This window comes from Otolemur garnettii, unplaced genomic scaffold (assembly GCF_000181295.1).
Source record: "Otolemur garnettii isolate 467f Iridium unplaced genomic scaffold, OtoGar3 scaffold00071, whole genome shotgun sequence".
NCBI lineage: Eukaryota > Metazoa > Chordata > Mammalia > Primates > Galagidae > Otolemur > Otolemur garnettii.
In genome coordinates this window covers 33,612-43,406 of record NW_003852466.1, presented here as the reverse complement: position 1 = coordinate 43,406, position 9,795 = coordinate 33,612, and the positions used below count along the sequence as shown (strand labels likewise).

At 50.0% G+C, this 9,795-nt stretch overlaps 1 protein-coding gene across 2 annotated transcripts in view; it reads right to left on the bottom strand.

Annotated features, from left to right (window-relative positions):
- Positions 1 to 9,117, bottom strand: part of EVI5L (ecotropic viral integration site 5 like) — a 30,638-nt gene extending 21,521 nt beyond the window's left edge. Inside the window, exon 1 of one of the 2 annotated variants that reach the window (XM_012807576.2) lies at positions 8,954 to 9,117. The gene's annotated coding sequence lies outside the window, so the exon portion shown is untranslated. The remainder of the gene's footprint in view (positions 1 to 8,953) is intronic. The other variant, XM_023515442.1, reaches the window with a different exon arrangement.
- Between the last annotated feature and the right edge of the window lie 678 nt (positions 9,118 to 9,795).

Genomic DNA, 9,795 nt, shown 5'->3' with positions numbered 1-9,795 from the left:
GAACCCGCCACCTTAGGTGTATGTGGCTGGCGCCTTAGCCGCTTGAGCCACAGGCGCCGAGCCAGTGTGAATGAATCTTGAAGACATCATGCTCAGTGAGAGAAGCCAGACCTAAGAGGTAATGTGGTATATGATTCCATTGATCTGAAATATCCAGAGCAGGAAAATCCATAGAGACAGGGCGGGGTGGGGTGGGGTGTGGATTCGTGGTCATCAGGTGGTGGGGGTAGGGAGGAAGGGTGAGAAACTGCTTAACAGGTACAGAATTTCTTTTTGGGGGGATGGAAGTATTCTGAAAATAGTGGTGATAGTGACACAAGAATGTGAATGGACTAAACACCTCTGATCTGTCCACTTTAAAGGAGTGAACTTTATGCCATGTGACTTAAACCTCAATTAACAAGAAGAAAAAGGATGAGATGGGCTAGCAGAGGAACTGAGGAGCATAAGCAATGAAGTATGGGGCTGACTCCAGAAGGGCTGGAAGGTCTGCAGGAGCCAGACCCTTTCCCAAGTCCTGTGGGCTGAGACAGAAACCTGACTGGGTTTGCATTTTTATAATTAATTACTTAATTAATTAATTCTGAGTAAGTTCTCACTCTGTTGCCCAGGCTGGAGTATAGTGACATCATCATTGCTCACGGTAGCCTCGAACTCCTGGGCTCAAGCAGTCCTCCTGCCTCAGTTGCCTGAGTAGCTGGGACTACAGGTATGCACCACCATGCCCTGTTAATTTTTGTGTTATTACTTTTTTAGAGACAGGGTCTTGCTATGGCTGCAGGGTTGCTCAGGCTGGTGTGGAAGTTCTAAGCTCAAGCGATCCTCCTGCCTCAGACTCTGAAAGTGCTGGAATTACAGATGTGAGCTCCTATGCTGGGCCCTTGGGTTTGCATTTTAGAAAGGATATATCAAAGGGCCGGGCGTGGTGGCTTACACCTGTAATCCCAGCCCTTGGGAGGCTGAGGTGGGTAGATTGCCTAAGCTCATAGGTTCCAGACCAGCCTGAGCCAGAGTGAGACCTCATCTCTAAAAATAGCCAGGTGTTGTGGTGGGTGCCTGTCATCCCAGCTACTTGGGAGGCTGAGGCAAGAGAGTAGCTTAAGCCCAAGAGTTTGAGGTTGCTGTGAGCTGTGATGCCATTGCACTCTACTGTGAGCTATAAAGCAAGACTCTGTCTCAAAAAAAAAAAAGCATATCAAGATGCTCTTTCAACTTTATACCCTCCTGACAAAAGGAAGCTTTTCCCCTACCACAGGTGTGTGTCTACCTGGGTTCATATGCCTTGTTGCCCTCCACTCTGGCCAGGCCTGGGTGCCTCCTCCTTCCCTCTCATGTTCTAGAATTTAGTCAAGCCCATCATTCCATTCTCACTCACTGTTGGCTTCTGTTCTTTGGCCTTGGAGATGCTGGGTTTTTTGTTTTTTTTTTTTTGTTTGGAGACAAGGTCTCATTCTTTCACCCTGGGTGGAGTGCAGTGGCATCATTGTAGCTCACAGCAACTTCAAACTCCTAGGCTCAAACAATCTTCCTGCCTCAGCCTCCCAAGTAGCTAGGACTACATGCACTTACCACCATGTCTGGCTAATTTTTTCTGTTTTTGGTAGACATGAGGTCTCATTGCTCAGGCTGGTTTCAAACCCATGAATGCAAGCAATCCTTCCTCCTCAGCCTCTCATAGTGCAAGGATTATAGATGTGAGCCAAAGCTCCTGTCTTAACACTGCCTTTCACTTCTGGTCTGGGCCTAGGACTGACCTACTTCTGGGCCTTCTGTCCCTTCTGACACTCTATCCATGGGGCCACCAAAGCCATATAGAAACTAAGCTCTGCCCATGTCACTCGCTAGCCCGAGACCCTTCAGTAGCTCCTGATGGTGAGATGCCCAGACATCTCTGGAGGATATGCACACCCTTCCCAGCCCTGTATGCTCAGCCCTCTAGGCACACTGGTTTCCTTCTGCCTGTGTCCTTGCACTTGCTGTGCCCTCTGACTAGAATGGCGCTCTCCAAGACCTGCTTGGGCATTCTGTGAAAACTTCCCTGTCAATTTCTCTCTCTCCAGGGTCCTGGCTCACTCCTCTTTCTCTCTGAAAGTACCTACCCCTCCATACCCCAGCCAAAGCATGTTTTGTGGCAATTACTTCTATGCCTGTCTGTCTGCCTGCAGCTTGGTGTCATGAATGACTCAAGGGCAAAGGCTTATCTTCTTCTTCTTTTTTTTTAGGACAGAGTCTCACTATGTCACCCTTGGTAGAGTGTCACGGCATCACAGCTCACAGCAACCTCAAACTCCTGGGCATAAGCAATTCTCTTCCCTCAGCCTCCAAAGTAGCTGGGATGATGGGCACCCACCACAATGCCTGGCTATTTTTTGTTATTGTTGTTTAGTGGGCTCTGGTCTGGTTCAAACTCACCAGTTCTGGTGCATGTGACTGGCACCCTAACCACTGAGCTATGGGTGCCAAGTCAAAGGCTTATATTCTTTTTTTTTTTTTTGGAGTTTTTGGCCGGGGCTGGGTTTGAACTCCTTTGAGCCATAGGTGCCACCCAAAAGGCTTATATTCTTAATTCTCTCCTCCATGCTCTTAACGCACTATCTGGCATTCAGTCCATGCTCAACAAACATCTCTTGAATAAATAAAGACAAAAAACTTTCATGCTACTCAGCCAGGTGGTCAAGGTTAACATCAACAGTGAGCAGCTATGTGGCTAATATGCACCCTTGACAGGATAGGATGGGAAAGGCTCTTCACGTCTGTGGTCTTCCTTCCCCAAACCCATCACCCCAGTCTAATCATGAGAAAAACACCAGACAAACCTAGCCTTGAGGACATTCTACAAAATACCTGTCCTCTTCAAAACCACCAAGGGAAAGAAAAGCAAGGAAACACCTGAGAAATTGTCATAGCCAAGAGGAGCCTAAGGAGATATGATGTCTAAATCTCATATTGGATCCCATGTCAAATGGGATGCTGGGATAGAAAAAGAATGTTAGTGAAAAATTGAAGAAATATTAATAAAATGTGGACTTTAGTTAATGTTATCAATATCGGTCCATTAATTGTTACAAATGTGCCATATGATGTAAGACATCAACAATAGGGGAAACTGCATATAGAACATATGAGGACTCTCTGTACTATCTTCTCAAATTTTTTTTATAAATCTAAAACTGTTCTACAAAATAAAAATCTATTTAAAAAATTAAAAAGTAGAGATTCTGTACCAGTGTGGACAGAAGAATCAATGACACTATAATACACAAGAACTGCCATATTGTGCAGAGAATCCCTTGACTAGGCCAGAGGGTAAGAAGGTTTTGAACTTGGATTTCTGACCCCAGAGCCTTGGTCTGGTCCTAAGTCTACCCCTTCGTGCTGCCACTCTCTCTATATTCCCTTACTTCAGAAATTACATACTTACATAAACACCAAGGGCAGAGGGTACTAGGAAGATCACATTCTTTCTTTCTTTTCTTTTTTTTTTTTTTGGGGGTAGAGTGCCATGGCATCATCATAGCTCACAGCAACCTCAAATTCCTGGGTTCAAGTGATTCACTTGTCTCAGCTTCCTGGAGTAGTTGAGACTACAGGCGCCTGCCACAATGCCAGGCTATTTTTTTGTTGCAATTTGGCCGGGGTCAGGTTTGAACCCGCCACCCTCAGTATATGGGGCCGGTGCCCTACCCACTGAGCCATAGGCACCACCCCAGACATTCTTTCTTTTCTTTTCTTTTTTGGGTATGGGGTCTTGTTCTATCTCTCAGCTTGGAGTTTAGTGGTATGATCATAGCTCACTGAAGCCTTGAATTCCTGGGTTCAAGGAGTTGCTACTATGCCTGGCTAATAAATATTATTTTTCAACAGGGAGAGTGAGTGAGGGTGTATAAACTACCTTTAGTGTGTGTCATTTTCAGAGGTAGCAATAAAGACCCTGGGTTTCCTGTCATCTTTGCCCCACCCCAGTCCCATTTCTCATCCCCCATGTCTAATAACTACTGGGGATAGAGAACTCCTTTCTGAATGTGAAGGCTCAAAAGATGCCATGTGATCCCAATTTGCTCAGCCTGATAGCTATTGCTGTTCTGGCTGGCTCCAAAGCCTAGAGAAGTGGCCCCTAGTGACTCAGGTCCTTTTCCTTGGCAAGGGTTAGGCAACTGATGGGCAAATTGCCTCTTGGATAACAAGGACAGCAGCTGAAATTCAGAGGCCCCCAGTCTAGCTGCTCCTCATGCCACTCTGGAAGATTCCACAGCCCTGGCCTTGGAGTATGGATAGTTATCCTAGATCTCTTGGGTCTAAGTGAGAACTTGAGCATAGCAGCTTAGGTTCCAGCCCCTCTTCTACCCCTTTCTATCTTTGTGATCTAGGGTATGATATTCTTTGCCTCAGTTTCTCCATCTGAAAACAGGGTTAATGATAGTACTTACCTCTTAGGTTTTGCCAAGAGGAATAAATGAGCAAAAACCTGTCACATGGTTAGGATGGGGCCTGGACCATGATATTTACTCCCTGCTGGGAAAGTCCCATCATGGCAGGGGCTGGGGCCATCTAGCCCACTCCTGGGTCCTCAGAGTTTATGGGGGCATCCAAAGTTTGTGGAATGAATAAATAACCCCCCCCCCCACTTGCAGGCCTATCTCTTATGTGGTAGCTCTGTTTAAAGACGAGACACAGTAAAACTATAATGGAATCATCATTATGGGTATCCCTTCAGGAGTGGTGGACCAATAAGACCTGTGGAATCCCTTCTGACCTTCCAAAATAAGTTTACTGTCCCATAACCCCACTAGCTGATTTTCTGCCATTGTCACTGGTTCATTTCTGACAAATCTCTCATTTTTCTATATTTTAGTGGCCCTGAGAATGACAAAGAAAAAAAAAAAAAGAAAGAAAGACTTCATATGGTCTTTCAGGGGAGGTGAACAGAAGAATAGACATCTCAAATGGTATCTTTTCTGCTGCCTGTGCCATAGTAGAGGCTGCTGGGCTGGAGGTAAGAGTTTGGGGGCACCAGCCCTAGCTTTGTGGGCTCACTCTCCAGGGTAGATGGACCCCACCTCTTCCTTTAAAAAAATTTTTTAAAGTAAATTTCTTTTTGGTTAATGTGAGGGTACAAGCAACCAGGTCAAAATACTTGATTTAGTTTGATAGAGTTCATCCTGTGCTTATGTCCCACACACCCAACCTTTCTGCAGAAGAGTTTCAGGCCCTCTTGGAGAAGCAGCTGAGCAGGGAAGAGAGCTCCTAAAACTGAACAAGTATTTGCTGAGCATCTCCTCTGTGCCTTGTCAGATTGAGACTCAATGGTAAACAAACAGAACTGTACCATACCCTCCTGGGATTCCCAGGCTGGGATAGGGACAGGTTTCAACGAAACAATCTCACAAACACATTGTGGCATGGTGAGACATTAAACAAAAGTGCATGTGAATTGTGTCAACAGGGTCTTAGAAGTTTCCCTGGAAGGCATGAATCTCTTTCCTAACCCTGGGAAACTGAATCAGTTTTCTTAACTAACCTCCCTCTGTCACTGCCTGAGATTGGCTTTTAGAGTATGTATACTGCAGTCTTCCCTGGGGAGCGTGGGGTTTGCTACCTTTCCAAGTTCTTCCAACTACAGATCCCTTTTGCTGGGAGCATCCTACATAGGCACTGTCTGTGGATTCTATTTGGGGCCTAAAGGCCTGGAGGATAGAACCCATCAAATGGGGTTCAGAGGCACGCCTCCCCAAATGCACCACACTTGCTCCTGCCTCTGGGCCTCTGTCCAAGTACTTGTGCCATCTGAAACGCCCTTCCCCACCACACCTGCTTGTGACCTGGTCCATATGATATCCCTGCCACCATGGTGCTTTCTCTGTGACCCAGGAATGTACCAAGTCTCTTTCTGGGCTTCTACAGCACATTGTGCATAATTCTGCCTCATGTTCCCTGCAGTAGGCAGCAGGATGTGGTGGCAAGGACACGAAGGGGAATCCTGGTTCCTCCAGGTTGTTTGGAGGATTAAATGAGATAATAGTAAATGGTGGTTGGCATAGTTCTGAGCACGTAGCACAGGCCATCTCAAACTAGGGAGAAGGGCCTTCAGTTGCAGGGCAGGGACCACATTTCACATTTTTTCATACCTCAGCATCTGACTCAATTCCTGGGGCCTCATTGTAACTAGTGGCACCTACATTCTGCAAGAGGGAAGCGCAGTACACATGCTTCTGTGTCTCCCTACACCTCTCAGAGCACATAGACACATCTGTGCCCTAGTCCAGGGGAAAACTGCAATGATACTGTTCACAAGCCCTTTCTGAAGCCTTCTCTTGTTTTCCTACAGAGTTCATGGTCATTACTGAGGAGCCTTCCTACCCTACCACATCTGTACAAAGTCCCACCTTGCGGAGGCTGTGGAGTTCACTTCTCATGTGTCACGTGACCTTCAGGAGTCTTTTTTTCATCCATGCCTTCCTTTGGCAAGTGGACAGAACAAACCTCTTCCTACCCAGCATCAGAGGTCTATGTGGGGCACGGGTGTGGCCCTGTAGTGTCCCCTACAGCCACCTCTATCCCACTCCCCTCAGTCTTCCCTGGAGGGCACAAGTCCTCCAATAGGCCATCTCTCATCCTCACTGCCCCAATTCCAGTAGGCTTCTTGCAATACAGCTAAGCCCTAGAGAGGTGGCCATTAATCCAGTGAGGTGTCAACTAATTACAATCAGGGACTAGAGTGGCCAGCGATTCATAGGCACCCATAGGACTTCCCTCCTAAACCCGATCGTCCCCTTCCACAAAGGAATATTCAGGGCCATACCCTAACCTCACTGGTTTCCCTTTTCCTAGTAAAAGGCATGGTTTCTAAGGATTTATCTCCCCATTTTCCAGATGGAGAAGTTGAGGCTCTGAGCTTTACCAACCTTGAAAAACCTAAGGCTGCCCAGATTCTGCCAGTGAATATCCACTAGGAAGCATGGGCTTTGGGGCTTTTTGAGATTGCTTATGTTTTCAGAAGGGCCCCAGACCTACAGTGCCCAGACTGTGCTGAGATGGAAATGGGAGGCCTCCTCCTTATACCCTGCAGTTCTGGCCACAGCATCTTGCCAATTTTGAGATCTCCTCTCCTTTCTGTCTCACCTCATCCCCGTTCCAGGGCTAAGCCACCTGCGATTCCTTCCAAACCACCCGCAGTTGACCACAGAAGCCCAGGGGAAGTCACAGGTTGTACCCTGGGGGTTAGAGCTGGGGGGAACAGGTGGGCGAGAGCCAACAGAACCTGGGAAGATTCAGGGATATGAGTCCTCTAACTCAATCACACTCAGCCAAGGAGAAAAAATGAAGCAGACGATTCACTTGTATTCCAGCTGAGCCTCTTCAGCACATTTTTCCCTTCTGAAAATATTCCTTAACAAAGAGCTGCCTGCTTCTGGCAGGCTCTGACCCAGCCCCACCGGGTCTCAAGTGCCAGGATAGAAGGAAGCAGTTTTGTTTTGGCCAAACACACTGGTCATGGGTGAAAGAACTCATGTGAGCTGCTGGGGGCCAGCCTGGAGGAACGGCCTAGACAGCAGCACTGGCTCTGCCATCTGAGGCCAGCAGTCACGATGGGGTCAGGATGCGAGTCCTACCAGTCTGGGAAGACTTCAGGACCAAAGCCAGGAGCAATCTGAACCCCCTTCCTCCCTGCGGGCAGGGATCTGGCATAAATCTAGGGGGCAGGCAGTGGTTCCTTTTGGGACACTGGCATAGGAGAGTGTCCTTCCTTTAGGAAAGGGCACAGCAGGGAGAGATGGATAAAAGGAAAGAGGCCTGGGGCAGGTGTCTATAACAGCAGGTGTTGGGAGATTCTGGGGTCCTGCTGCCCTCCAGGACCCCAATGTGGATGCCATCTCCAGGAGGCTGTTGTGGAGGGGCAGGCCTAGGGCATGACAGTCATGGCCCTTGAGTTTCTGCCTGAGCTGTGGGGAGGGCCTAGGAAGGTGGGATCTGAGGAGTGAAGAAGTATGGAGCAGTATTGTGTCTGTGGGGAGGGGCAGATCCCAAATGCCTGGGTTTGTGGTGGAGCTCCTAAGTTTCTCTGTGCATGCTGGGGGACACAATGACTTGCTCTGTGTGTGTGTGTGTGTGTGTGTGTGTATGTATGTGGCTCTCAGAAAGATGGGTGCCTATGGTGGGGAGTGGGGTGGTTTGGAATATCCACTGGGAGCTCCTGAGCATGGGTAAATTTTCCAGGAAGCTGGGATCCAGATATGTCAGTTTCAGGGTCAGGGTGTGGAGTTATGGAAGTGTGCTGAGTGGATGCTGAGGAGTGATTTTTAGGGGTATCCTTGGGCATGGGGCAGGGGTGGCTGGGGTGGGAGCTAGGCCAGCAGAATCAGCCAGGGTTTGTGTAAAGGGGTAAGAAATCTGATTGATAGAGGCTAGGGAGGGGTCCTGTGGGGTCAGAGGAAAGGGTAGGGTCCTGAGGCTGGTCTCCTGGGCAGAAAAGGGGGAAGATCTGGACAGAAGATAGGCGGTGAAGTGAGGGGGTACAGGGATGGGCTGGCAAATGTTGCGCAGATGGGAGGGGTCCTGAGAGATCAGGGCAGAGGGTGGGTGAGGGGTTCTTGAGTTTGGGGGCCGCGTGTAGGGGTTAGGTCTGCAGAGTGGAGCCTGAGGAACCCTGAAGGTGCTCCATGAATGCCAGTGGAAAGGGTGGGCAGGGGTCCTGCCTGTCGGGACTGCACCCGGAGGGGACGAAGTGGGGGAGGGGCGTCCTGCAGGGCTTCCCGGGAGGAGTCCGGAGAGATCAGGGATGAAGGTGGGCGGGGGGCAGGGCCCCAGTGTTCGGGGCTGGGAATGCCGAGGCTTCCAGCATGGGTTACGTGGCGAAAGGTGGCCTGAGTCGCTGTCCTGCCGGGTCCCCACGGGCCGCAACGCGGAGCAGCCGGCCTGAGCAGGCGCCCAGGAGGCCCGGCCCGCGCCACCCTACCTGCGCCGAGCGCGCCGCCATCGCCGTGCCGAGCCTCGACGTTCCGGGCTACGCTGCCGGATCCCAGCCGCGCCGCTCGCCCCGCAGCCCCGGCCCGGCCCCCTCAGCCGCCCCCCGGGACCGCGGCCGCCGCCGGCTCTGCAGCTGCCATTTCAGCCGCTGACAGGAGCCGCTGCCCCGCCCCCGAAGCCGGGTAGACCAATTCACCACCCCTAGGCATTCTGGCTCCGCCCATCTCCAGGAGTGACGGTGTGTCTGGCCAATCGTTGGCCATTCCGTGAGGAGGGCCCTGGCTACGGTCAGAAGGTTGCCGCCTCTTGAGGGGAGAAGCGAATTGAATGAGGGAAGCAGTGAAGGACAGGAGATTTTGCCTATTAAGATGATGAGTACTATTGATCAACATCTGATGGGGCCAATAGCGAGGAAGGAGGGGATGTGTCTTTGAGGAAAGACTTCGGTGCTTCAACGGAGGCTGAGGCAGCCAAGCGTTGGCACTAAGTCCGGCCCAGCCTCTGCCCAATTAACGAGATATCTTGAGATATCCATTATCATCTGTCCCTCAAACCTCGGCTCCAGCAACTGATGGGGCACTGTGAAGATTGACACCTAGGGAGCCAACGACACTGTAGGAGGGTGGGAAAGTGACCCCTTCTAAGTAATGGCTATGTGAGATTGGTGTGAGGTTGGCGTTCTGGGTGGTGGGCTTGCGGCCAGGGTTGAATGAATTGGGGAGGAGCTACGAGAGGGTTTGTGATCTATACGATGGGCGGGGCCATGTAAGGGCGGGGCTCACGGGTGGGACCTGAGAAGGGGCGTTGCCAGAAATTCTAAATGCTTAGTTA